The sequence below is a fragment of the Canis lupus genome, chromosome 4, assembly GCF_003254725.2.
Source record: "Canis lupus dingo isolate Sandy chromosome 4, ASM325472v2, whole genome shotgun sequence".
NCBI classification, from domain to species: domain Eukaryota; kingdom Metazoa; phylum Chordata; class Mammalia; order Carnivora; family Canidae; genus Canis; species Canis lupus.
In genome coordinates, this window is record NC_064246.1 from 32,206,292 (window position 1) to 32,233,206 (window position 26,915).

The window sequence follows — 26,915 nt, forward strand, 5'->3', positions numbered from 1 at the left end:
CATTTCATCTGATCACAGTCATTGATGATTCACTTCCAGGCTAAAGACCAAGCTCTTTAGGGGTCTTCAGAATCTGATCTCAGCTTATCTGATCTCAGCTATGTCATCTGCCACCATTTCTGCCACATGTCCTAACTATGTTATACCCAATTATATGCCATTACCTATCTCAGAGAACCTTCCAGGCTCTGTGAATTTGTGCCAGCTCTTTCTTCCTAAAATGTGGTTCCATATATATTTATAGCTCATATTTCTGGTTATCTGCTGGTTATTCTACCCATAAATAATGATATAATTCTCTGTTTCAAGTGCTGTCAGTAGCTACCCTAAAATAGTTCTTAGCACAGTATATTTTGCTTATGCATTTGTCTGGTATAAATTATTTTAAATATTGTATGCTCGCAGATGAGCACCATACTTGGTGGCCACTAAGTTAATATTTATTAGATGAATGAAGCAAATGAAGGAATCACTTGGTCTATAGAGGCAAGATTGGAAAGGCAGTGGTTTAAGAAGTCCTGGGGAAAATGGGGGAAGAATGAGGCAGATAATAACAGGCAAGCCACAGATTAGCCACACACTTTATATACCCAGGGATTGGACTCACATAAGTATTTCTACCATTTGCTTCTCACTTGACTCTATGCTAGGTTTGTTTGCCTTCAGCAAGTTAGAATGATTTTTAAATCCTGAGTTCACAGCTACTGGAATATTTACTTCTCCTAAATGAAACCATTCTTTTTTTCCTCATCACTCAGGATTCTGGTGCTACAACAGGAGTTGAACACCAAAGGTGACTCATTGAAATGGCAGGGAAAGTAAATCAAATATCAAATAAAGCCAATCCCTTTACTCTCCCTATCTGATTATTGTTCCTTTGAAGATAAAATATTTAATCTATTCTAAAGGTATGGAATGCAGGGGCTCTTACACTGAACAACTTTATTCCAATAGGTTAGATATGCTCATCTTAACACTTTTTAGTGTTTGCCTGGAGAACATTTATGGTCATGAGGTCATTTGGCTGAGCTTTATTGGTTTATATCTATTCCAGGGAAAAGATATTTATTTTTCTTTGCAGAAGCAACTAAGAGTTTTTCCTGTCTTCTCATGTCACCCCTGATTTTAAGTGATTACCATTTAAACCATTTGATCTGAAATTTTTACATCTATATGCTTCTTCCCTTTGGCACCAGAAGGCATGATGTAAATGCATTTACTATGTACTATGTAGTCTATTATAAAGAATGGCTTATTCTAGTCAGTTCAAAGAAATACTAATAGACATTAGGAGCAAAAGGTAGCACATGAGGAGAGAGAAGAGAGATTATTTCAACAGAACCACCTCCCAACCCCCACAAAAACAGAGAAACAAAAACAGAAACAAAATGGGGAGAGTCAGGGGAATGAAGGGGTGCCCAGGGGAAGTACAACAGTCCAATCTCTGCAGTTTCTCCCAGTCTGGGCAGGGTGGCTGGCCTAGCAGCTAGGGCCACACTTCCTCTCCTCTTGTCTTTCTGGTGGCTCCATGGCTTTGCCTCCATGGTTATTGTAGGGGCAATGTTTTTGGAAGACCATTGACGTGCTGCATATTCATGTAAGTGGAATCCATTGAGTGATCTCTGTGGTTCTTTGCATGCTCCATCTTTCCCTGTATGTAGTCCTTGTGGCTCTGGGAGCTATGTATACTGAGCAGCACGTATTTTTTTGTTTATTTGGTATTGCAGCTGTTTGCGTCCAGGACCTTATAGATGTCCCAATAGACCCTATGGAGCTTGTGATCTTCATACTCCATGTAAAGTATAGTGAGTGCCATTTGGCATCTAGAAATTAGTTTATCATTGCCTCTGCAGCCCAAGCCTACCATGTAAAGTTTGAGCATCTCTACTAGGTCTTTGCTTTCGGGTTCATGCAGGATCCTTCTGGTAAACCTGAATTACAGATGTCTCTATAAACTTGAAATTGAACTTGCAGAAGCAGTTACCAGTGGTCCCCTGCTGGCCCTGACTCCTCTATGGAGTCATATGGAGAATTTCCAACGGGGAAAATTCTGCTGGTTATCCACCTATCAGAACTTCTTGGTGTGGAAGGAGTTTCCTGTTTGGGGCTACAGCATTGCTGATGTGTGGGCAGAGAGGGAAGCCACAGAGACAGGTTGACAGGGATGTGCTGACATGGCACCTCAACATTAGTGTCTGTGGAGCACCATCCAGAGGCCTGGCTGGGTTGTACCAAGGCTGTCATGGGTTTCTCATGCAGGTGGGGCAAATCCTGCCAACTGCAGCAGAAGCAGTAACCATGGAGACCCCAGGCCTTCACATAGTCCCTTCATATTCTGGATGGAGGCCTGGTCAAGGTTAGCCTCCTCCAAAAGTGAGGAACTGATGCTTTGATTTGTGCAGGTGGAAAGGTCATGATTTGTGAATAGAACATGAGTTATCGTCTTCCTCTTCAGAACAGGTAGGCAGGGGGGTGGCAAGTGTGCTCCTGCCCTTCTCTTCTGGTTCCTGGTCCTCCTGAGACTACCCCGAGTATTCTGAGAATTAGAGATGGGAATAGCAGGACCAGCATGATCACTGAAACCCCACTGGCTATGGCAGAGAGGCTGTATTGTACTATGTGGGATGAGGAAGGAATGCTAAAGACTGGGCTTTTGGGTGATGGTATAGCCCTCCAGCTCAGATCTCTTATGTGAAGGAGCAGATGAGTGATCATCACCTCATATTTCTGGTCCATCAGTGAATCCTTGATCTCTTCTTTTATGTAACCCACTGACACCATCAACTCAGTCCTCTAGGGGTCATTATCATCAGGCAATAACTCCAAATAGGCTTTAGTTCCTCTTCGTGACCTACGTTCATCCATAAATCTTTCATAATTGTCTCAAGAGTGTTTTTTTTGGTGGGATTGAGAATAGGAAATTTCTTGAGCAGGTTTTCATACTTCAAGGACAAATAAAAGAGAATATGGCATATTCCACTCAGTACCTGCCCTCCTAGATTTTTGAGATTCTGTGTACCAGAAAGCAGGGATCAGATGAGCACTGTATATCAGATAACCCTCAGGCTCCACACCTCCAGTTGTAGTCCATCATAAGATTTACCTTGGAATAGTTGGGCAGCAGCAAAAGAGGAACTGTTACTGAGGGCATCCAGCTTGTTGTCAAAGGTGAGTTTGTTGATGAAGTCAATTGATACACTTGATATTCCTGTCAGCATCCAAGAGCAGGTGTTTCGCCTTTAAGGTCTCTACAAACAATCCACTTCTGGCGGCAGTACTACACAGCACACACTTTCTAATGTAATTTACTTGAGGACTTTTTCCCTTTCATTTGCCATGAATCACTAGGTAATCAAATCTCTCTTCCACTAACATACTCCATGAAGTAGAGTGCTTTCTCAGTTTTGAACCCCTCAATTTTAACTATGTTGGGATGATTCAAAGCTTTTCAGATTCTGACTTCATAGGTATTTTCTGGAAGCTGATCATCATGGCTCCCTCTTTCCCAGTCAAGATGTGCAGGGCCAGCTTCACCTTGGTCAAGTTACCCTTGGGGATTGTGATGAAGATTTGCCAACATGGATCTCCTCCTCAACAAAGATAGCTGAAAGGCCCTGCAGTTATGTTGGACTCATTGCTGGACTTTCACTCAAAGTGTCCCAAGGTAGGCTTAAAATTGGAAAAAGCTGGTGATAAGTTTGGTCCAAATCATTTGGAAAGAAAATCATTTCCAAGTCTATTTGACAAACTGATCATTGTAATGGAGTCAAAACACAGTGCCAGACAAAATGTTTTTAAAAATCCTAATGATAAAAGGAATATAAAAGAAATAAAGAAAGAGATGTAGGGAAGAAAACTAAAAGTGAGAAAAATAACAAAGTAAAGAAAAAGAAAAAAAAATAATAAAAATTAAACAGACAGAAATCCCACCATGCCAATGAGATGTATTTGAAGGAGGAAACAGGTACCTTTGGTCAATATCTCTCAGGTCATCAGAAACCAGCTCTTTGAACTAGGAAGACTTCAAACCTCAATAGCAAATACATTTCTGAGGCCCAGCCATGGACTAAACAGGGGTTTAGAAAAGAAAAAAACAATGGCTCCGTTGAGGTCATCGCAAGAAGTGAACCTATAAAGTTAAAGATGATCAACAGTGGCTTTCTCATCTTTTTTTTACAGCTTCAGTGAGATAGAATTCACACACCATACAGTTCCTATATTTAAAGTATACAATTTAATGATTTTTAGTATATTTACAACCATCACCACATCAGTTTTAAAACTTTTTTATCGCCTGAAAGATAAACCCCATGCCCTTTGAGGTATCATCTCCCTTTCAAATCTTATGTCACACACACTCCCAGGCCTAAGCTACCACATATCTACTTTCTATTTCTGCACATTAACCTGATCTGGAGGGACACCAGGGTGGGTCAGTGGCTGAACTTCTGCCTTTGGCTCAGGTTGTGATCCTGGGGTCCTGGGATCGAGTCCCGCATCGGGCTCCCCATAGGGAGCCTGCTTCTCCCTCTGCCTGTGTCTCTGCCTCTCCTTCTGTGTCTCTTATGAAAAAATAAATATATCTTTAAAAAAATAAAAAGTCTATGTGTTATGTTATGATCACCATAACTATAGTGACCACCCGTCAGCATACAATGCTATTACAATACAATTGACTATATTCTCTATGCTGGACTTTTTATCTTTGTCACTTATTCATTCCATAATTGGAAGCCTGTTATCTCTAACTTTCCTTCACATTTTCCCCATCTGCCCACTCTCTGACCCTCTGGCAACCAGTCTGTTATCTGCATTTGTGGGTCTGCTTCTGCTTTTTATTTATTTGTTTATTCACTTGTTTTGCTTTTTAGATTTCACAAATAAGTTAAATCATATTGTATTTGTCTTTCTCTGTTTTCTCATTTCACTTAGCATAATATCCTCTAGGTCCATCCATATTGTCACAAATGGCAAGATCTTATCTTTTCTATGGCTGAGTAATAGTCCACTCGTGTGTGTGTGTATGTGTATACTACATTTTCCTTTTTTTCTTTTTTGTTTTTTTAATTTTTATTCATGATAGTCACACACACAGAGAGAGAGAGAGAGAGAGAGGCAGAGACACAGGCGGAGGGAGAAGCAGGCTCCATGCCCCGGGAGCCCGACGTGGGACTCGATCCAGGGTCTCCAGGATCACGCCCTGGGCCAAAGGCAGGCGCCAAACCGCTGCGCCACCCAGGGATCCCTATACTACATTTTCTTTACCCATTCATCTATCAATGAACACCCGGTTGCTTCAATGTCTTGGCTATTAATAATTACATATTTTTAAAAGAATGTACTGGCAGGCTCCCTTCAAAACCTGGGGTTGGTTTTGGTGGCCCCAGCAAGCCTTGTCCATGCCCCTGCAGAGGTATCATTATATCCTATTAACTTGTTTCCATTTTGTTTCTTCAATCATCTTGTGAACTCCTTGGAGTAAAGGTCATTCTATATGTATTTCTACATTCCTTCTTCTTCTTTTTTTTTTTTTTTTAATTTAAACTCAATTAGCCAACATATAGTACACCATTAGTTTCAGATGTAGTTTTAAATAATTCATCAGTTGTATATAACACCCAGTGCTCATCACATCACATGCCTTCCTTAATGTCCATCACCCAGTTACCCCAGACCCCTATCCACCCCCACTTCAGCAACCCTCAGTTTGTTTCCCAGAGTTAAGAGTTTCTTAGGGTTTATCTCAAGCTGACCTGTGGTTCAATCATGGCTTCAAGAATTAAGACATAATTAGGAAAAAAAAATTATCTGTGCATTGATATCCTTATCTGTAAAATTAATATAATAATGCATAAACATTTCCATTTTGATATGTTAGGCCAATTCCTTGCTGTAGTGTGATCCAAAGACCAGAAGAAGCCTCAATATCATCTGAATGCTTGTTAGTAAAGTAGACTGGTGGCTCCAGCCCTAAGTTACTGAACTGAAATATGCATTATAACAAGATCTCCAGGTGAATTGTACAAATATTTTAAGAAAAACTTATGTTATAGTGCACATGTTAAGATCATAATTGAGTCATCTAAAGAACTAAATATACAAATATATCATCAATGTGAGTGAGGCTTTCTTTGGTACATCTTTTACTTCCACTTTTCACTGTCATCACTGCATGCAGTGATTACTAATGTAGAAGACTGACCATCACTATTCATCAGAAGAAGAGACCACATATAAATTCAAATAAAGGTTGAACTGATCCTCAATAATTAAAGCCAGATTTCAAGAAATCCTTTCTTAGAGTGTTCTGATTTCTCTGAAAGAACTCAAGCCATCTCTCTACATCCCACTTGAGATCATGTTGTTTTTTCTCCCTTGTGTAAAAAAGGTCGATGAATTTTCTGAAGTTTAATATCACACTCAATGCCAATTCACTCCCAAAGCCATATAACTTTCATAGAATGTGAAAGCAGAGCTAGAAATTTCAATGATAATCTTGAGGTGATGAATTTATAATCCATTTCTGAAAACACTTAATTTCCTTCCAGTTAATTGTATCCAATAGTTCTTAGGACATATGAAAGGGGCATAATCATTCACCATTGGTGGGAGTATAAATTGGGACAAATGTTTTTTGGTGGGAGTTTTATAGTATGTATCAAATTAAAATATGCATGTGCTTTTAGCTTGCAATTCCGTTTCTACAATTCTATAGAAATGCTTCTAGGACACAAAGATATATATGTAAGAATGATCATAGCAGCAGCATTATTTATAATACTAGAAAATATTGTAATGATAAATAAGATGAGCTAAGATGAATGTCCATCCACAAAGAGATAACAAATTACCTATGATACATCTGCTTAATGAATTAAATTCCTATCATTTTGCTCATCCAGATAAAGTTTTTCCTTGTTTTTTTTTTTTTTTTTTTTTAGAGATACGAAGAGAACATCAATACTTTTTGAAACTACATCCAGTTCTTGCCCCGAACTAAATGGTTAAAATGTAGATTAGCATATTTGTAATTATCATATCCTGTAAGCCGCTGTTGAACATTTCAGGCTTGGGTACCTGAACAGATATAATTGTATAGTCTTACATATAGTTGGTTGCTCCAGAAATGGATACCTAATCAATCTGAATCATGCCACAGATTTTTTTGAAGTGGAACTGATAACTTCCCTAAGTTTCTCCCTAATACTCTATTTGAGAAGTATTGGTGGCCACATTTCCCATTCTGTAGATAATATTCGCTTTTCAATGATAGAAACAATGAGATTCTTTGACAATCTTGGAGAATCTGAAATTAGAGAGAGTTCTAGGAGATACTGAGACCAAATTCCACCATTTTGATCTTGTGGTTTAATTATTCAATCCTTCCTTAGAATACATGAATCAATAATTTCCCTCCAACTGAAACAGAGCATATTGAGTTTATGTTTTGATATTATATTGGTGTGTAAAAAGACAAGTCTCATAACGATATGAGTAGTCTGATATAATTTTTATAAAACTTAAAAATTTACGTGTATATGAATATAAAAATTATCATAGAGGATACACACCAAAGTGTTAATGGTGATTTATCCTTAAAGTAATGGGCAATAGGAGAAGGAAACTCTTTTGCTTTTATAAGGATACTTTTTATTTAATTAAAAATTTAACAACTACATCTATTAAAATTGTTTGAAAATAGCTTTCACAGCCCATAAACTAAAAACTTCTAGGAAGAACATATAAAGAAAAACAAACGAGTGCTTTGCAACTACTCACTCTCAAACATTCTGATACCAAGTTATACCTGCATTGACTGGTTCCATAGTGAAGCCAGTGGAGAATCATGATTGCGTCTGATAGAAATCCAGAGTTGCGCAGTGACTTCCCAACTCACAAATGCCTAATTTATGAACACCTGGCACATAAGAGAAAGGTTACCGGCTCAAGCTAACTTGCCAAGGGGCAGCATCGCAGAGTGAAAAATAGTTGAGCTTTGCATTTTGAGTTTTGCTCCTCTAATTATTAGCTATGGAATATCAGGTGGATTATTTAGTCTTTCTGCATCTCAGTTCCTCATCAATAAAATGTGCTAACAATGATTCTTAACTCCTACAATTACTCTGAAGTTTAGTAGCAATAATACCTGACAAGGCCTGGCACGTAGGAGGCACTCTACCTACGCAGGTGTTAGCCATCAGTATTATTAAAGGGGTAGCTTGTCCTCTAGGTGCTCAAGATTTTACTACATCACTGTATTCTTTCTCTAATGGAAGCTTGGTATCTGTTACTGGGTACAGACAGCAAATCCCTTGAAGTAAAGATTTTCCTGTCATGGTGACAAATTTCAACATGTCAGAATCAATTTCCTCAGAATTAATTCTTCTCCCAATATCTGCACATCATTTATTGGAGAAAAGCCACCCTTATGTTTATTAAGTTCCCAACAATAAAAACAGAAAGCTTGGTCTATTTAATCTATGCTATCTCAAAAATTCTAAGATGCATGTTTTTTTCACATAGTACAAATTCCTGAAGTCTGATATCCCTTGCAGTAGATGGAGTGTCTCAACATGCACCAGCTAGGCACTGCTACTAGTATTGGAGCTACTAGTATTACAGGTTGTTATTGCCTGATACTAACATTGTTAGTACTAACTAGTACTAACTACTACATCTAGTACTACTACCAGTGTAGTCACTACCATCTACTAAAGTAGATGGAGTGTCTCAGCATGCACCTACCAGGCACTGCTGCTAGCCAGGAGCTACAAGTACTGTAGGTTGTTATTGCCTGACATGTGCACGCTCAGCTGTAGCCGAGCATGGTGGCTTTAACTATGTATTATTTGCACTGTTAGCACTAGCTGTGTTGGATTTAGTTGCCATTTAAAATATCCTCAAAAATAATCTTCTAAAAAAAATAAAATAATAATCTTCTGTGGCCAAGCAGAGAAACGGAGATATCGTGTATTCAGAAAGTTATAGAACACCCTGATCCATATCGAAACTCTACATCTAAATACATTTAGAACAAAATTTCTATGTGAGAAAGCAAGTGTCGAAAGTTGACTACATTTCTTTCTTCCTCAGTAGTTCATAAAATAATGGTACTATAATAGAAGGTTAACTTAGATTCCTATACATATAGTAATTCACATCAAGAAATATGTGGGCCTCTCCACCTTCAGGGTTTCTTATTTTGCTCTCGCCAATGGTCCTGCAATACAGTATTGACTGACCATATGCCATGTGCCAGGCCTAGCGGTGGGTACTACTTTTCTTCTGATAGAGGTCAAAGCCTCTCCTACCATACTTTGTCCAACACAAAGACCTTTCTCCTATCACCATTTTCAGTGGCTGTAATTGTAACATTGAGAAAATTAGCATATCTGACTCCATTTTGCTTCTATTTCCATGGTGGCTGTGACCTACAGCTTAGAAACTTTTGCTTAGCTCTGCAGGTAGGCATGCTAATCCCTGAAGAAATTTTGCTCTACAGTTGAGACTTGCAAAAACTGCTTTCTTACCAGGAACTAATCTCACCTAAGGAGATAAGGAAGTACTGCATAAATGACTATGCTACGTTTAAGATTTGCAGGAATGATATGACCAGATTAATTTACCCAGGACAAAAGGTTACATGACCTTCTTTGCTTTCTACAAACATCAGTCACCTTTTCACTCCAAGTCGCTTCCGCTTCCCCACTTTGCTAACATGAGAGAAACTCAAATTTCATGCTGGGGGTTGGGGTGGGGGGGGATGGGTCTTTGGGACAATGGTCTACCATCTGCTCAGTGAGCTGGCTTTACACAAACAAAGTCACTTTCCTACCCTTTTCCTACCCCTGGCTCTTGACTTCTTGGCCTGTCATGTGGCGAGCAGAATGAAGTTCGGTTGGTTTCATAATAATCCCTCAGCTCTTCCCATTATTATGAGCAAAAGGATTTAGTTACTAAGTTGGAATCGGCTTTTGATACAGAGGCCTTTACAAGTACATCTTGCCACTGAGGTAGAAGAGTTGATTTCTGAGGAGCAATGCCTTTACTCATAGAAAGGATGTTACTTATTAAGAGTTAGAAACTTCATCCAGTCCTCAGATGTCTGTTAAACTCACCATGTAGATGCAGTAGTGCGATTTTATCCATTGGGGCAGGGGCATCCTGGTAGGAGGCAGAGGAAAGAATCGGACAACACTGCCCTGTGGCAGTTGTTGCTGAGAAGGGGAGTACACGCAGAACGGCTCAGAGAGTTGCCATAGCTTCATGGTTCTGCTCAGAAACCAGAGTTGGGAGTCCAGAAATTTGGGTCATTGTGGAGGAAAGTGGGAGTCTTCAGGGAGAAACAGAGATATTCTCATTGGACAACTCATTTTCATGGAAGAAGAAACCAATAATTTCCAAGAGATAAATCTTGAAGACAAATGTAGCTCCCAGGAGATGAAACTCTTCCATGGAGGATGTTTCTCTTCCATGGAGAAACATCTCCCCACATTCCCAACTCAAAAAGCCTTCTGTGCACCTTTAGCGCAGGGATCCCTTTTAGTGGTGTTTTTAGCATAATCACATTATGAAAGGTAGCTACATGGGCGTGAGACCCACTGAAGGCACTAGAGTGTCATGCCACCGCCTCCTGCTCACTCCTAGACATAATCTCTTAGAGTGAAATGTCAGATGGGACCAACATTTGCTCTTTAAAAAGTTTCTCTTTATTGCTGTCTTATTCTAACTTCCCCCTTAATGTTTAGTTGAATTTCCACAGTTAAATGCACCTTCACTATAATCCAATTAAGGCAGCATTTCTAAACCAGAGCCCTTGAGACATCACGGGAGGATACATTGCCTACCTGTAGTACTACTGGTAGTTTTATTCCCTGCCACATTGTGGATTAATGAGGTATTTATGGAGAAAACATTGGAGCTATTTACCATGCACAGCATTGTGTTTTTGAGAAAATATGACTTAAGTTTCACAGAATTCATAACTTAGCTTTGTAATTGATCCTTATTTTAAAGTGAGTTCGACCTATGTGAAAACAGGACACTTGGGGAAGCTCAAGAAGCCTACTGACTTCACGTTCGGGGACATCTGAAAATAGATTCAACTTCTTGAATTTCCTACATTTGTGTCAGGCCCTTCCTCTCACACTAAAATTTTGTTTCCCCATTCCTATTTTTTCTATCACCCAACACCTACCAAAAATTTTTATAATACCTATGATTTTACATAAAATTAAGTTTCAAATTTTATTTGTGGCTTAATCCAGTCTTTCAGTTCTAAGCACTGACAGAGTTATAATGACCCAATTTTGGTCAGCAGGTGACATTCCTTCTCCCTTCATCTCTGAAATACGCAGCCATACCCCACCAGCTTCCCAGGACTCCTCCTTCCTAAAGCTTTGTCTCCAGAAAACTGAAATCAGGGCACCCTCTGCCTTGTGTCATTGGCTTTTGGATGAACATAACTTTGCATCTTTCCCTAGAAAAAGAAGACATGGGGCATGAGTGAATCTGATGAAATCAGCATCTCTCTTCTCCTTCTCTCTTTTTCTGCCTCCCGCACTTCCTGTCTTTCATCTTTCTCCTAATTCCTCAATATGGTCCCGGATCCTGCTGTGACTTTTCAACTATAGCCTCATTATCTCTTACTCATTTTTCTTAAAGATTTTATTTATTTATTCGAGAGAGAGAGACAGAGACAGAGACAGAGAGAGAAAGAGAGAGAGAAGCAGGCTCCATGAAAGATCCTGATGTGGGACTTAATCCCCAGACCCTGGGATCAGCTCTCAAGCCAAAGGCAGCCGCTCAACCACTGAGCCACCCAGCGTCCCTATTTCTTACTCATTAAATCACACACCTTTCTGACAACTTCTCCCTGAATTCCATGGATGTCCTTTAGATCCTCCTAAATCTCTTGGCTACATTTCAATGTCTATTTATATTATATTCTGTGTTACAAATGAACTTGCCCTTAGGCAATTAAAGCACAGTAAGCCTTTGCTATTCACTTGACTGCTTATTGTTATTCAACTATTTTCACTTCCCTGGTGGGATGGCCCAACTCCTAAGGGGAAGGCACTGCCTGGGGACAGCTGCTTAACAGATAATGTCCAACACAAACCAATTTTACTTTAGGCTTCAGATAAAGAGACTAGTAGTTGAAATAAATGGACATAGGTCAAATGGACATATGGACAAGTGTCCATTTTGTGATAAGTCACACATCTACACACATAGTTTGATTTTATCATCACCACGATCCTATACTTTTGATACTATTATCTCACTTTACAGAGTGTGAATTTAAGCCCTGAAAGATGTCTTCTACACAGGCGGCAGATCTCAAACTTAGCAGGGTGGGGTTAGATTTCAACCCTCTCCAGGTCCACTTTACCTTGCTCTTTTTCAAGACAAACCTCTGCCTCAGATACATACATCAATACCTAGTTCCAGAACATTATATTCTCATGCCAAATGGAAACACTGGGCCCATTCAGTATATTGTGGAGGCCGAGAAAAATTAAGGCCATTCCACCTCAAGTTTAGCATCAGCACAAGTACAGCCATCTTAGGTCCCTGGGAATAAGAGCTGAACTTTACAGGAAAAACTGCAGAATGTCTTAGGCAGGGAATCCCATATCAGAAAGACAATAAAGCTCAGAATGCCCTCAGCAGAGAATCCCATATCAGATCTTAAGAAACTCCCCCACCCTTTCCCCCATATTGGAATGGAAAAAATCCTCCACCCCTTCTGAAGATCTCCTAGACCAGCCCATAAAAAAACCCAGCTGTAACCCACTTTGGGGTTCAAGTCCCTGCTCCGCTGTGTCGGGTATACTTGGACCCAGGCTCGAGCTTGTAAATAAACCCTTGTGTACTTGCATCGGTGTCGGCTCCTTGGTGGTTTCTCGGATTCACAATCTCGAGCACAACATATATATGCTGTGAAACTAATGCAACCCTGTACCTACTTAGTAATGACTTGCCATAGCAGGGTTGGTTGCACATTGTTAATATAATTAATGCCATGAAATGTACTTCAAAATGGCTAAAATGGTAGATTGTATATTATTTATATTCACTACAGTAAAAAAAAAATACACACCACACACTCTTGCACACACATATTTAAAGTCTTCTACTTCCCACTTTTTCTCACAAATCCCTTTCCTTAAAGGTTATGTCAATTACTACAGAGTCCAGGATAAAGTCCCTAAGCTGGTTTCATTAAGTTAAAATATTGTGTACTATGTTTTTTATTATCTCTATCATGACTTTTCCTGGTCATATATAGATTTTTATGGCACATGGACAGGGATCGTATTATCACTTAACAAAAACAGGGGGACTGCAATGAGTTTTAAAACATTAAAGTTTTCCTACTATAGGAATGCTGTTCCTCAGAGAGAAACGCACCATTTGCACAAAGAATTTCCTGGTATTTTATTTGGTCTGTTGGATATAAAATGAATCTTGGGGCTTTCACTTGAGTTACCACTTGACAAGTCCTTGATATGATGTTGATGACTTCCAAATATCTTTCCAGCCCACATCTCCCTCTTGAGCACTATACCATATATCCAACTGCCTACTGGACATCACCTTGATGTCCCTCAGACACCTAAAACTTAACTTGTCCAAAGCTGTACTCATTATTTTGCACTCTCAGAACCTGCTGCTTCTGTATTTTTTATTTCACTGGAAGATGTAACTATCCACTCAGATGTCCAAACAAGACATCTAAGCATCATTCTCATATTTTCCATCCCCGTCCATATTTTATCAATCATCACATTCTTTAGAGTCTATTATAGTTGGTCTTGAGGACTGTTCCAAAGGATTAGCTTCCACACACCTACACATGCATGTTCAAAGTAAGCCTTCCATTTGGATTGCTCAGTACAATACATTCAGCTATCCATTTGCTCTGATAAATTGATCTCTGCAGTCACAGAAGTGGCCTTGCATTTCAGGCCAAAAGAAAAGTTGTGAATATAAATCAGTGGAAGATAAAAAAAATTGCATCATTTCTCTGGAGCCTTTACTACAAATTTTAATTCTCTGATTTTGTTGCTGTTGTTCTTGCAAGGTCAGTGAATGTTTATTTTGTTTTGTTTTTTTTAAGATTTATTTATTTATGATAGACATAGAGAGAGAGAGAGAGGCAGAGACACAGGAGGAGGGAGAGGCAGGCTCCATGCCGGGAGCCCGATGTGGGACTCGATCCCGGGACTCCAGGATTGCGCCCTGGGCCAAAGGTAGGTGCTAAACCGCTGAGCCACCCAGGGATCCCCATGTCAGTGAATATTTAAATGGAAGTAGCCAACTTGATGCTCTTTCTGCCTTTGATTAGGCCTAGACAGATTGTCTCCCCTAGACTCTCTTGCTTATCTCCTTTTGGAGAAGCAATTTTACATCACATGGAGATATTATTTCAAAGTATAAACAAATGTATTTATATGATATTACATCTCCTTTTACCCATAGGCTAAAGGGCCATTCCCTGCCTTCTCTAAGTTTAGGCAAGATACTCAGAAAATCCAGGATATGAGAGCATCAAAATCTTGGCTTTTCCATTGCAAAACCTGTGGTCTAGAAGCATTTGTAAGAATACAGGATTTTTTCCCCAAGACTTGCAAATTATCTTTGAGAACTTCTAATTCAGATATTTGAAAGATAGCCTTTCCCTCGTTGTCTAATGGAAAATCATCCAAAAATAAGAAAGTTAATAAGAAATAGCAATTCAACAATAACTTCCAAAATTTTTGACATCTGTGGAAAGGATATACAACCGGTTCTCAACTTCTGGCCTGTCTCCATTTGCTAATGAAGATACAGAAATTGTGTAAGTTAGGTAACTAAAGAAAAATGTTAAAATAGGACCTATTTTTAAAGATATTATTCAAGAAAACTTTCCAGAAACAAGGTCTTAATATAGAGAATTCAATATATTCTTTGTCCTATTTCCATAGGAATACATTTAGCAGGGTAGGATTAGAATACATTCCTATGGAAATAGGACACAGAATATCAACACAAATAAGTATCTTACTACATCCAGCTTTGGACAGAAAAATATCAGGTCACTTAAAAGCAGAAAAATAATGTTGACCTCAGGCTTCTCCACAACCATATTCAATGCTAAATGACAACTGAATGCTTAGAAATTCTCAAAAAAAAAAAAAAAGTCTGACTCCAGAATTGTATGCACAGTCATTCAAACATAAAGGAAACAGATAACGTTTTAGAATGTGCAAAATTCCAGAAATATTACTTTTAGCCACCTTCTAAATAAGTCACTGGAAGATGTATTTTGGCTGACCAAGAAAATAAAGCAAAAATAATGGCAAAAAAGACAGGTAGAGAGCATTAATACATTCAACTACAGAATTAATAGCTTTAAAATGTAGAATTAATGTTTGCCAAAGAAAATGGAATGTTATAAAATACTGACAGTGTAAATATAATAAAACTAACATTAATTTGGAACGTTTTAGCCATTATTTCTTCAAAAATTATTTTCTGTCCACCCTTTCTCTCCTCGCGTTCAGGGATTCCTATAACACATATTACGACTTCTGTGATTTCTCCCAACTGATATTCTGTTCATTTCAAACATTTTCTTGTATTTCATTGTAGACAATTTCTATTGCCATTTTTCTTCATTGCTCTTCCTTTTGCTTTTTTTCCTTCCTTCTCCTTTTAATGAATCCAGTGTGTTTCTCATCTACATTGTAGTTCTCATTTCTGTAAGTTCTATTTCAGTTTTTGTTTTATTTCCTATATCATTACTTAATTCTTTGAACATAAAACATACAATCATAAAAAATGGTTTTAAAGCCTTTGTCTTCAAATTCTAACATTTGGGTTAGTTCGGAGTCCATTGGAATGAATTGTTCTCATTTTGGATTATATTTGCCTGCTTCTTTTTATGCCAGGTAAATGTTTTCCCTATATAAATTATATTTATTCTTTTAAGTTATATAAGATTTTATTTGAAATCAGCAAGATGATTTGTATAAAATAGAATATAAGGGAGGCATAAAGAATAATATTTCTGGTAATGTCAGATATTATATTTATATATTTTAAAATAGCTTGAATATACCAATAGCCATTCTGAAAGTAAGCTGGCCATTGAAGACATAATTTCATAAATTAAAAAACCTCATAGTCCTAAACTATTAGAGACATTTGTGATACTTAAATCATAATCTTATATGCATACAGTTCAACTTTTGGCCCTTGTCATAATTTCATGTCAAATTACTTTTCACTTTCTGTAGTAGATATTGAACCACTGACTCTTAGAATTCTAGAGTGACAAGATAATACTTGGAAGTCATTTATGGTTGATTATTAATTTGCCTCACAGGAATCTCTAGCTCAAGTAAAAACTATAGTGTTTCTGTATTTATTCTACACAACTTTATCACATGTGTAGGCTCACATATCCATCATGACAATCAAGATACTGAACAGTTCTACACCACAAGGATATGCTGCATTGCCCTTTTATAATTACCCCTACTTGCCCCCCTCTCCATTGTCTCTAAACCCCGGTAACCTTTAATCTGTTCCCCATTTAAAAAAGATTTCCAATTGTGCATGGAAGGAGTTTGGAAACTAACACTCCATCCCAACAAGCAAGTAAAAAGCCAAACAAAAATCCACTACTCTTCTAGGTTCTTTAAGAGAGAAGAATACAGGGAAACCTGCTGCCACCAAAATTGGAGAGATAGACAGGTGAATACAGGGAGTCATGACCTATCTGAGCATAGACTCATTAGCAGCAACTGCTGTGGGAATCAGTGCCGGGGTAGAAAACCTGAGCTGTAATTGAAAAATTGCTGCAGGCAATGTGAACAACTCTGAGAGTTAAAAACTCCAGGGTGACCCATTCATAGTGGGACTTCTACAGTATTGTGAGATTTACATCTAGAAGCTAGACAAGATTCCTACAGTAAATATCAGAGAAAAAAATCCACCTCCCCCCTTGCAAAAGGGGAGAGCAAAAGGAATTATTTTGAATAATTCATGAATAGGTCTGTCCTGAGAGCCTTACTGGATGGGATATCATCAGAGCCTAACTGACCTGAAAATGGAAATACCAAACTCCAGGCCACTATAGACATCTTGTCTCACCTCAGGTGTGTGTGGGAGAAATCTAGGAAACATTTGTAAGGTTAACAGCACAGAAATATAGGCTCACTAATACTGAGACCTAATTATAGAACTATAGGTCACTTCCCTTCTGCCCACACCTCACCAACATAATACTAAAGGTCTATTTGCAATAATCCTTTTTACACAACACTTCATGTCCAGCTATCAGGAAACAAATACAAAGCATATCAAAAGACAAAAACAAAAAACATGATTTGGAGAGACAGAGCAAGCATCAGAACCAGATATAGAAGGGATAGTACAATTATCAGACTTGGAATTTAAAACAGCTATGATTAATATACTAAGGGCTCTAATGGATAAAACAGACAGCATGCATGAACACATGGGCGATGTAAGTAGAGAAATGGAAATACTAAAAAAAACATTCAAGGCCAGCCAGGGTGGCTTGGCAGTTTAGCGCCACCTTCAGCCCAGGGCATGATCCTGGAGTCCCGGGATAGAGTCCCATGTCGGGCTCCCTGCATGGAGTCTGCTTCTCCCTCTGCCTATGTCTCTGCCTCTCTCTCTGTGTATCTCTCATGAATAAATAAATGAAATTAAAAAAAAAAAAAGCCTTTGTTACCTTTAAAAAAATTCAGGAAGAAATGCTAGAGATAAAAAAAGATAACGACACTCTAACAGAAATCAAGAATATCTTTGATGGATTTATTACAAGACTGGATATGGCTCAGGAAAGAATCTCTGAGCTAGAGGATATATCATTAGAATCCTTAAAAGCCAAAAAGCAAAGGTAAGGCTTGGAAAAAAAAAAAAAAAAGCAGACTATCTAAGGATTGTGAGACTTACAGACTTCAAAAGGTGTAACATACATATAATGGGAATATCAGAGGGAACAAAAGGAAAAGAGGAAGAGGAAATATTTGGAATAATAATGACAGACTTTCCCCAAAATTAATGTCAGACACTAAATCATAGATCCAAGAAATTTAGAGAACACCAAGCAAGATAAATATCAATAAAATTATACCAAGGCATAAAATTTACAAACTACAGAAAAATCAAAGACAAAGAAAAATCTTGAAAGAAGCCATACAATGAAAATACAATACTGTAACTATGGAGGAAAAAAGATAAGCATTCTATCTGATTTCTCAGAAATCATGCAAGCAAGAAGAGAATGAAGTGAAATACTTAAAGTGTTAACATGCAAATTAATGCTCTCTCTTTCCCTTGAGAGAGAAATCATGGGCTGAGATCTCTCTTTGCACTGAATAGTGACATTTGCCCCCCCACCCCCCCCCACTCCCAGCCAGTGGAGTACTAGAAGTTCTCTTCTGGAGACCTGGACATCACAAAGGCTTTCTCATCCATGAGTGATTGTCTACATCAATGTTTTCCAGGACTTCCAGACCATCCTTTAAAGGGTAAAAGAACCAGTTCATGAACTGCTGCAGGGTCCACAACTAAGACAAGATCTGTATAGCTACTATCCAATGCATATGTAGGTGGGTCTCTCAGCATATGGTGCTGGATCCCACAGTTCTCATAATGGCAGCTTCATTCATGGATGATGCCAAACTATTATTGTTGAGAGGGGATACAAACAAGGGAAATCATATCCAGCCATGTTGCTGACATCACTCCAAAAATAAAATCTGAATAAAAATGAAAACTATACCTAGGTGTAGAGAAAAATAATATTTTAATGTGCTCATTTTTTACTTATTTCAATACATATGAAAACTCTAGAACAAAGTATTGGTGGGGTAGCTGGCTATGCAATATTGCAAGGTTTCTCCAGTTTATTTGAACTGGTGCCATAGTATATCTATTAAATTGAAAAGTTTATTATATTAACATTGATGTCAATTGTTAGGAAAATAATGCCAAAAAAGGCAAATCTAAAATGCCAACAAATACTTTAAATTGGAATTCTAGAAAATATTTAAATAACCCAAGAGAAACTAAGCAATGGTGAATGGGGAGAGAAAAATGTCTGGCAACAAAGAGAAATCAAAGAATAAAATGGTATAACTAAATCCAATCATATCTATAACTATTTTAAATGTTACTGGACTATACAGACAAAAAATACAGAGATTTGGTCAAATTGGTAAAAAAAAAAAGCATTATATCTTGCATACAACAAACACTTCTTAAGTATAAAAACAAATATAGGTTGAACATAAATAATGAAGAGACCTCATGCAAAGTGTAAGCATAAGGCAAGAATTGCTATATCAGTGTCAGATAAAATACATTTTAGACCAAAATATTTGAATAAGATGAAGAGGGTTATTTCATAATCATTGAAAAGTCAACTCAAGAAGACAAAAATTATATTTTTAAAGGCACAGGAATAAAAAATTGATGTAATTAAAAGAAGTAGATTGTTCTGTAGTCATTTTTGAAGATTTTCACACTCCTTTCTTTTAATTGATAGAACAACTAGATAAAATATCAGAAAAGATATAGCTGACATAAATGAGATATTAAAGAAAGAATAGGTATTAAGGCATAAAAATGGAGATATATAAAATTCTCCTTACTGGTAGGTAATATTGTTTACATAGAGAAATCTAAGGAATTTGCAAAACAATTACTTGATTACTGAATTTAAGAAACATCACAATATGGGATGCCTGGGCGGCTCAGCGGTTGAGCATCTGCCTTTGGGTCAGGGCATGATCCTGGGATATGAGATCGAGTCCCACACTGGGCTTCCTGCATGGAGCCTGCCTCTCCCTCTGCCTGTATCTCTGCTTCTCTTTCTCTGTGTCTTTCATGAATAAATAAATAAATTTTTTTTTAAAAAGAAACATTACCATATACAAAATTCATGTACAAAAATATACATCTGTCCTTATATATTACTAGTAAAGAAATGTAAAATAAACTAAAATGTTCATTCTTTTCATATATCACCAATTGTCTACACTTTGACTTTTATCTCACTGTATCATAAAAATTAAAATGTATACAAGATCAAATGCATGAGTTAAATTCATGAAGTTTTTAGAAAACAAAATAGAAGGCTACATTCATGAGTTGGGGCATGCCAATATTTCTTAGGTTACACAATGAAAAAAAATTAAAATCATCAACTATATTCCACTAAAATATACAACTTCTGGTTATGAAAAGACCCTTAAGAAAATGAACACATGAATCAGAGACTAGAAAATAAATTCACAAAAATATATCTGACAAAAGATTGGTATCTAACATTTATAAATAACTCATGCAACTAAATATTTTATATATTAAAGGCTCAATTGAGTAACAAGTAAAATATTTAAAGGGAGCTCACAAAGCAAGGTATGTGAGTAACCAATAATCATATCAAAACATTTTCAATACTATTATTCATCATGGAAATACAAATCAAAACCACAGTGAGATCCACTACACATCCACTACAATATTTAAGATTAAAATGGATAGTAAGGATGTGGAAGATTCAGAACTCCCATACTCTGCTCGTCTTAGTGTGAAATGACAGAGAGCCAAAACTTACACACGAGAAAGGCCAAAAGGAACAAATCACAGACTCTAGGAAAAGTTAATGAGGGTGTGGTACAATGCAGCTTTCACCTATTTTTGGTGGGCTTGTCACTTAGTATAACCAGTTGGAAAAACAAAAGCTAAATTAATATGTGCCCTATAACCTAGATATTTCTCTCTTAAGGATAGGCACATATATCCAGGAAAAGATGTGTACAAAAAGGCACACAGCAGTAATAGTGAAAATAGTTAACAAATGCACACACTCAAATGCCCACTAACAAGAGAAAGGGAAAAGCTGTAAAAAACAAAACAAAACAAAAACAAAAACAGAAATTAAAATTAATGAATTGTATACAACTATACACAATTTCATAGATGAATCCCTAAAACATAACATTGAGTAAAATATGGTGGGAAATGAAAGAACACATATAATATACTAAAGCTTAGCAAGACTATAGAGCAACCTACGCTGTTAGAAGTTAGAGGGTTGTCACATTTGAGAGTTGGTGAAAGTTGGTAGAGGAGATACTTTGGAAAGCAAGCAATATCCTATTTATTTGATTGCTTATTAAACCAGTAGGCTCTTTTGTGGGATATTATCAAGCTCTATACCTAAACTTTGTGCACCTTTCTGAAGGTATGTTTCATCTCCCTAAAATCTTACTTTAGAGAAAAGCATTGGGAATCATATTAGCAAAGGAGTGGGATCAGGGCCTCAGGGTCTCATCCCCCCACAGAAACATCACTAAAATAAAAAGATCCAGTAAAGTTCAACAGCTGATTGGAGGAGGCAGACAAAAGATGCAGTGAATTAGTGAATTTGAAGATAGGACAATTGAAATTATTGTGTTTGAAGAACAGAAAGAAAAAAGAACAAAGAAAAGTGAACAGATCCTAAGGGACCTGTGTCCTACTGGAAAGTGGAACCACACATGCAGTATTAGAGAGAGTATCTAAAATAATGACCGGAAACATTTTAAATTTGATGAAATACAAAGATCTACAAATCCAAGAAAACCAATGAATGTCAAATATGATTATCTCAAAGACAGTCCTATCGAGACACACTAGCTAAAAGCCAAAGACAGCAAGAGAATCTTAAAAGCAGCAAGAGAAAAAGCTGCGACTGGTCAAGCACAAGAGAGCCTCAGTAAAACTAACACCCAGTTTCCTCATCAGAAGTTATGGAAACAGGAAGGCAGTATGATGATATATTTAAAGTATTGAGAAAAAATTATCAAGAAATAGTTCTATATCTAGCCAATCTATGCTCCAAGAATGAAGGAAAAATTAAAACATATGTAGGCAAAAATGAAATAGGGGCACCTGGGTGGCTCAGTTGGTTAAACATGTGCCTTCAGCTCAGGTCATGATCTCAGACTCCTGAGATTGAGCCCAGCATTGGGCTCTCTGCTCAGCAGGGAGTCTATTTCTCCTTCTCCCTCTCCCTCTGTGCTCTCTCTCTCTTTCTCTCAAATAAAGGTTTTTTTTTTTTTTTTTTTTTTTTAAGGAATAAATAAAAAGCTATGAAAGTTCATTACCACTAACCTTGCCTTATAAGAAATCCTAAAGGAGGTCCTTCAGGTTGAAATGAAAGCACACAAGACTGGAAACCATATGAAGAAATAAAAATCTCCAGTAAAGTTTAATACCTGGGAATATATAAAAGCTCATATCGCTCTATTGTTTATAACTCTATTTTTTTCCAACATGATCTAAAAAGCAAATGTATAAAATCTATTTTATGTGTACTCATGTGATTGAGCATACAATGTATAAACAGGCATTTATCTAGAAAAGATGTACAAACGGACAACACAAGGAAAGATACTAAACCTCAATAATCCTTAGAAAAAAGCAAATTAAAATCACAGTGAGATTTCACTCCACACCTTCTTGGATAGTTAGAATTTTAAAAAAATAGTAATAAGTGTTGGTGAGGATGTCGGCTAATCTCCAAAGGAGAAAAGTCAAACCCCATGGAGTAGAAGTGAAGGAATGGCCAGATACTATCAGCTGTAAAAAATCAGGCAGTGAAATTTGGACCGTGAAGGTCTACGAACACAGACCCACAGTTCTGTTCTTTTCTCCTGTGTTATAAAGACTGATTTAAGCCTTTAACACCTCATGCCTGAAATGTTGCCAGCATCCTCCTGCTCTCCCTGCTGCCAGGCTCCACTCCTTCCATTCCCTTTGACATTGCATCAAGAAGAACCTCTCTAAAAAATAGGTATGACCATGTCACTTCCCCGTGCCACACCCATTCATATCACCCTGAAACAAGAGGAGCATCCAGTGTCTCAGCACGACAGGAAGAGCCTTCCAGGACTCGGCCCATCCACATAGCTGGTGCTCACTAAATGAAAACTTAGGCAGTGGATGGCCAGTGCTCTTCCACCAAGGGAAAGAAGGAAACAGCAGGCCTAAGATGGACAGGTTTACCCATATTTTCTGAGCATGGTCTCCATGAAGGCCACTGAGAGGGGGAAGGGGAATGTACTCAAACCTCCAATATGTGCTCCCTCAGCCATGTGTGCCTCAACCCGTAAGGACCTGAGAGTCTACGAGGGAGTGCAGAGCTTGCACAGAAACCACCATGTGGTTGGGACTTGATAAATGAGCTGAGGGACTTCAATAAGAGATTCAGTTTTCACCTTGGGGACTCAGAGACAGCTGTGGAGAGATGGTGTGGTGCTGATGGAGGAGCCGGGCAGCTGAGAAGAGACAGATCTCCAGGCCCTGGGTGAGGTCCTCAAGGGCGGGAAGGTCCGGGAAGATGCATGTATTTCCATGCGACTTGGCTGTGACCGTACAGGGCCTGTGAGATTTAGCAGGCAGGTGGGAGCAGCCGTGTGGCTGGCTTTCCAGGGTCTTCACTGCTAGGAAGAGAAAGGTAAGTCGAGCCTTTTCGATGAAGACTCTTAGGCCTCAGCTAATTCTCTGCAAAGCCTGACCCCTGGCTGCTCCCTCCCTGCCCTCCCTGCCTAGAACTCACCCGGACTCACCCTCTGCTCCTTCTCCGTGCTCCTGCCTCCACCTCTGTGGCAACAGGCTTCAGCCAGCTTCTTGCCACCATAGGACGCAGGCTCCCAAAATTATTTTTCAGGTTGCCTTGGACTTCCCTGAGCCTGGGTTTTTCTCCTTAGCAGGCTAGCACACAGGGAAAAATTAAAAAAAAAAAAAAAAAAAAAAAAAAGGATCACTGGCCTGTAGAAAGATCTGTATTCTAATCATGACTCTTCTACTCATAGATACGTGACCCTGGGCAAATTACTTAACCTCTCTGAGCCATCTGTGAAATGCCGATTATAATTCTTATCTTAGAGAGATGCCGTGAGGGTAAAATAAAATGTTTAAGCCTCTAGTTCTTAGATGTTTCCCGAAGGGTAACTCGTCTTCCCACTCCAGGCTCCAGGCCCAAGCAGGTCAGATTTGGAACCCTACCTTCCCTCTCACCCCAGCCCTCAATTAGGACAGCTTAATGAATTCTCCACTGTGATCATTACTAACTCTCCCGGCTTGTGGCTCAGAGGCCAGGAGCAGCATTATGCAGCAAGGCTTCGAGGCTCTTTTTTAAACTTAAACTAGGCTCATTGGGGAGGCTAAAAGCTAAAGATTTGACCTGGTCTGGCTTTTGAGCTGATTCACATTAAAACTGCCTGTGAAACAACTGGAGGGGAAAGACGGATGCTCTAATCAGTCTAAGCCTGAAGGAAAAGTAATTGCAAATTTACGGACACAAAAACAGGTGTGGGAAATGGTGTGTAGCAGAGCTTGCCACAATCTCTCAGGACGGAGCTCCTGGTTGGGAGCCCTCATGCTAGAAAAGCATTAGGAGTATCTTGGCAAGTAAGTGTCACAGGAAGTGCGATATTTACTCAGCACAGAGATCACCAGTGGATGCCCTGACAACTGCAATCCGGCCTTTCTGATTTGATTTTGGCTGAGGTGTTGTGTGGAGACGTAAGCACATAATGCCCAGTGGCACCAGGTACCCTGTGGATCTGATTGAAGTCTTTGCTCCTGCCAGTTGCAGGGTGCAGAGGACCGAGAGCGGCTGGTAAAGGAGCACGTGCTTCCTTGAATCCTGATTCAAGGGCTGGGGTCCTGGCTTCTGAGACTCAAACTAGAATGCAAACCTCCTTGAATCCAGGAGCAGAAAAGCTGCTGGACCCTGCAGATCTCATCATCCTTTGTGGCAACTTGTTATGGCCCTGCCAGAGCCAAGGGTTACACCACTCTTTCCTGCCGAGGTTTGCTTAGGGATTCTTGAATCCCACACTAGTTCATAGACTCACAGAATGTGAGTGTTGAAAAAAAAAATGAGTCTAATCTCATTTCAGAGATGGGAAAAATGAAACCCCAAAAAGGTGTAGCTTATTGAGATCATAGAGACAGGCATAAAAAGGCCTGCGTGAGAACATGGGTCTCTTGATTCCCAGACTTTATAATTAATGAAATATGGTAGACAAGAATGCCAAATTTATTCATTTTTTTCAGCCATTGAAACAGACAGTAGAACTATTTGCCTATTTACTCTAAGGTGCTAAGCCAAGTGTATATAAAGCCATATTGTCATGTTCTAAATTTTGCCTGTACTTTAACATTTCAATCCTTCAATGGTCAGTTGGTCTTTTGTAGCTTAACTTTAACAGAGTTAACAAGAATTAAAGGACATAAGAGGGTTTTGATATTTACTAAGGAAATGAGCATAGGACCCTGTCGCCAACATACCTTAATTCATAAAATGGTTAAGAAGAGGCCCAGAAATATGACTAAAGTCTCAGCACAATAAAATATATAAGAAATCAATTTTAATTATTTTTTAAGTAATTGAAATTCAAAGACATTGGTTATGTCCCTAATCTTCTACTTCTATGCTATATTCAAGTTTTGAAAAGGCAGGGCGGGGCGAGGGGGGCGGTGTGGTTGCTTTTCTGGGTCTATTCTGATGAACAGACCACTGTTTTTAATGATTCTTTGGCCAGATAACTCTGAAATCCTTCCTTTTACATTCATCAAATGCTTCTGGCTTGCCCAAGCTTATCTCTCCTCATATTACTTTTTAGTATAGCCAAAGAAAAATCCAATACCTTTGAATATGCTTAGGTGTGAAGAGCTCTCTGTATTAAAATTCCACATGGCTTCAGAGATGGCTAGAAGATTGGGAGCAGGGTGATGGGGACAGAGGGCAGCAGTGCTATTCTAATCCTTCTTTCCCCTTGACTCCTGCATATTCAGTACATGTCTGTGTGTCCATTTAGCTATCTACTTCTATTTATTTTGCTAATAGGTTTCTATCTAACAAGAAAGTGTGAACAGAGAAGAAAGTTGCCAACTTCCTGTAGTCATATTGATCCATGATCCCAAGGCAGGATATTCCCAAATACCAGGCACCTGCACTTAGTGTAAATGCAATATAGAGACTACTTGTAGGTCATTGGTTGCCCTCCGCTGTGCTTCTGGCCCAACTGCTTTCATAAGACAAGCTGCTGAGACAGATATTAATGCATATTTCAAACCAGCCGGATATATGACAGGAGTCTCGTCTTTGAGTGCTCTGTCTTACTGTGTCCTCATGCTTTCAACTCACTCCACCCATCATCAGAAGCCAAGAACTATTCCACATTGGTTCAGCTTTTCCAAGGACGTAATAACTTGCTTACATAGCATCTCCTCCTGTTGCTACATCAGAACTGGAAGCTTATTTCTCCTGAATTTTAGCAAACAGTAATTAGAAATCAACACAATTTATAGTTCTGTGAGACTTAATTTTGCTTAGAAAGTTACTTTTATAGCTTTTGTATAAATATACCCTGTGTGTGTCTTGGTGCCTGGCATGGGGTAAGTGTTCACTCACCACATGAAGGTTTACTATGTGCTTGTATTTTCCCATTTGCCAAGTTGAAGTCATTGTAACAGAATTCAATAACTTTCCTCGATGAAAATTACATTATTTTATCATTTCTGAATAAATACCATTACTTTGTCTTTCCATTTTAAGCACATGTTCTTCCAACACATGTCACCCCAGGGCCATGGCACTCACTGTCATTCATATGACATTTGGGTCGTGATCTCTAGCTAAAACTTCAGTCTTCATCTCCATAGCTGTGCAGCAAGCTGCCTGCTGTACAGCTCTGCCTAACGGATCCACAGGTATTTATGTATGTATGTATGTATGTATGTATGTATGTATGTATGTATTTATTTATTTATTTATTTATTTTTAAAGATTTTTATTTATTTATTCATTACAGAGAGAGGGGCAGAGG

General features: G+C 38.4%; 1 pseudogene; it reads right to left on the reverse strand.

Annotated features, from left to right (window-relative positions):
* Positions 1-2,451: 2,451 nt before the first annotated feature.
* On the reverse strand, positions 2,452-26,554 carry LOC112651995 (serine/threonine-protein kinase MARK2-like; annotated as a pseudogene).
* Between the last annotated feature and the right edge of the window lie 361 nt (positions 26,555-26,915).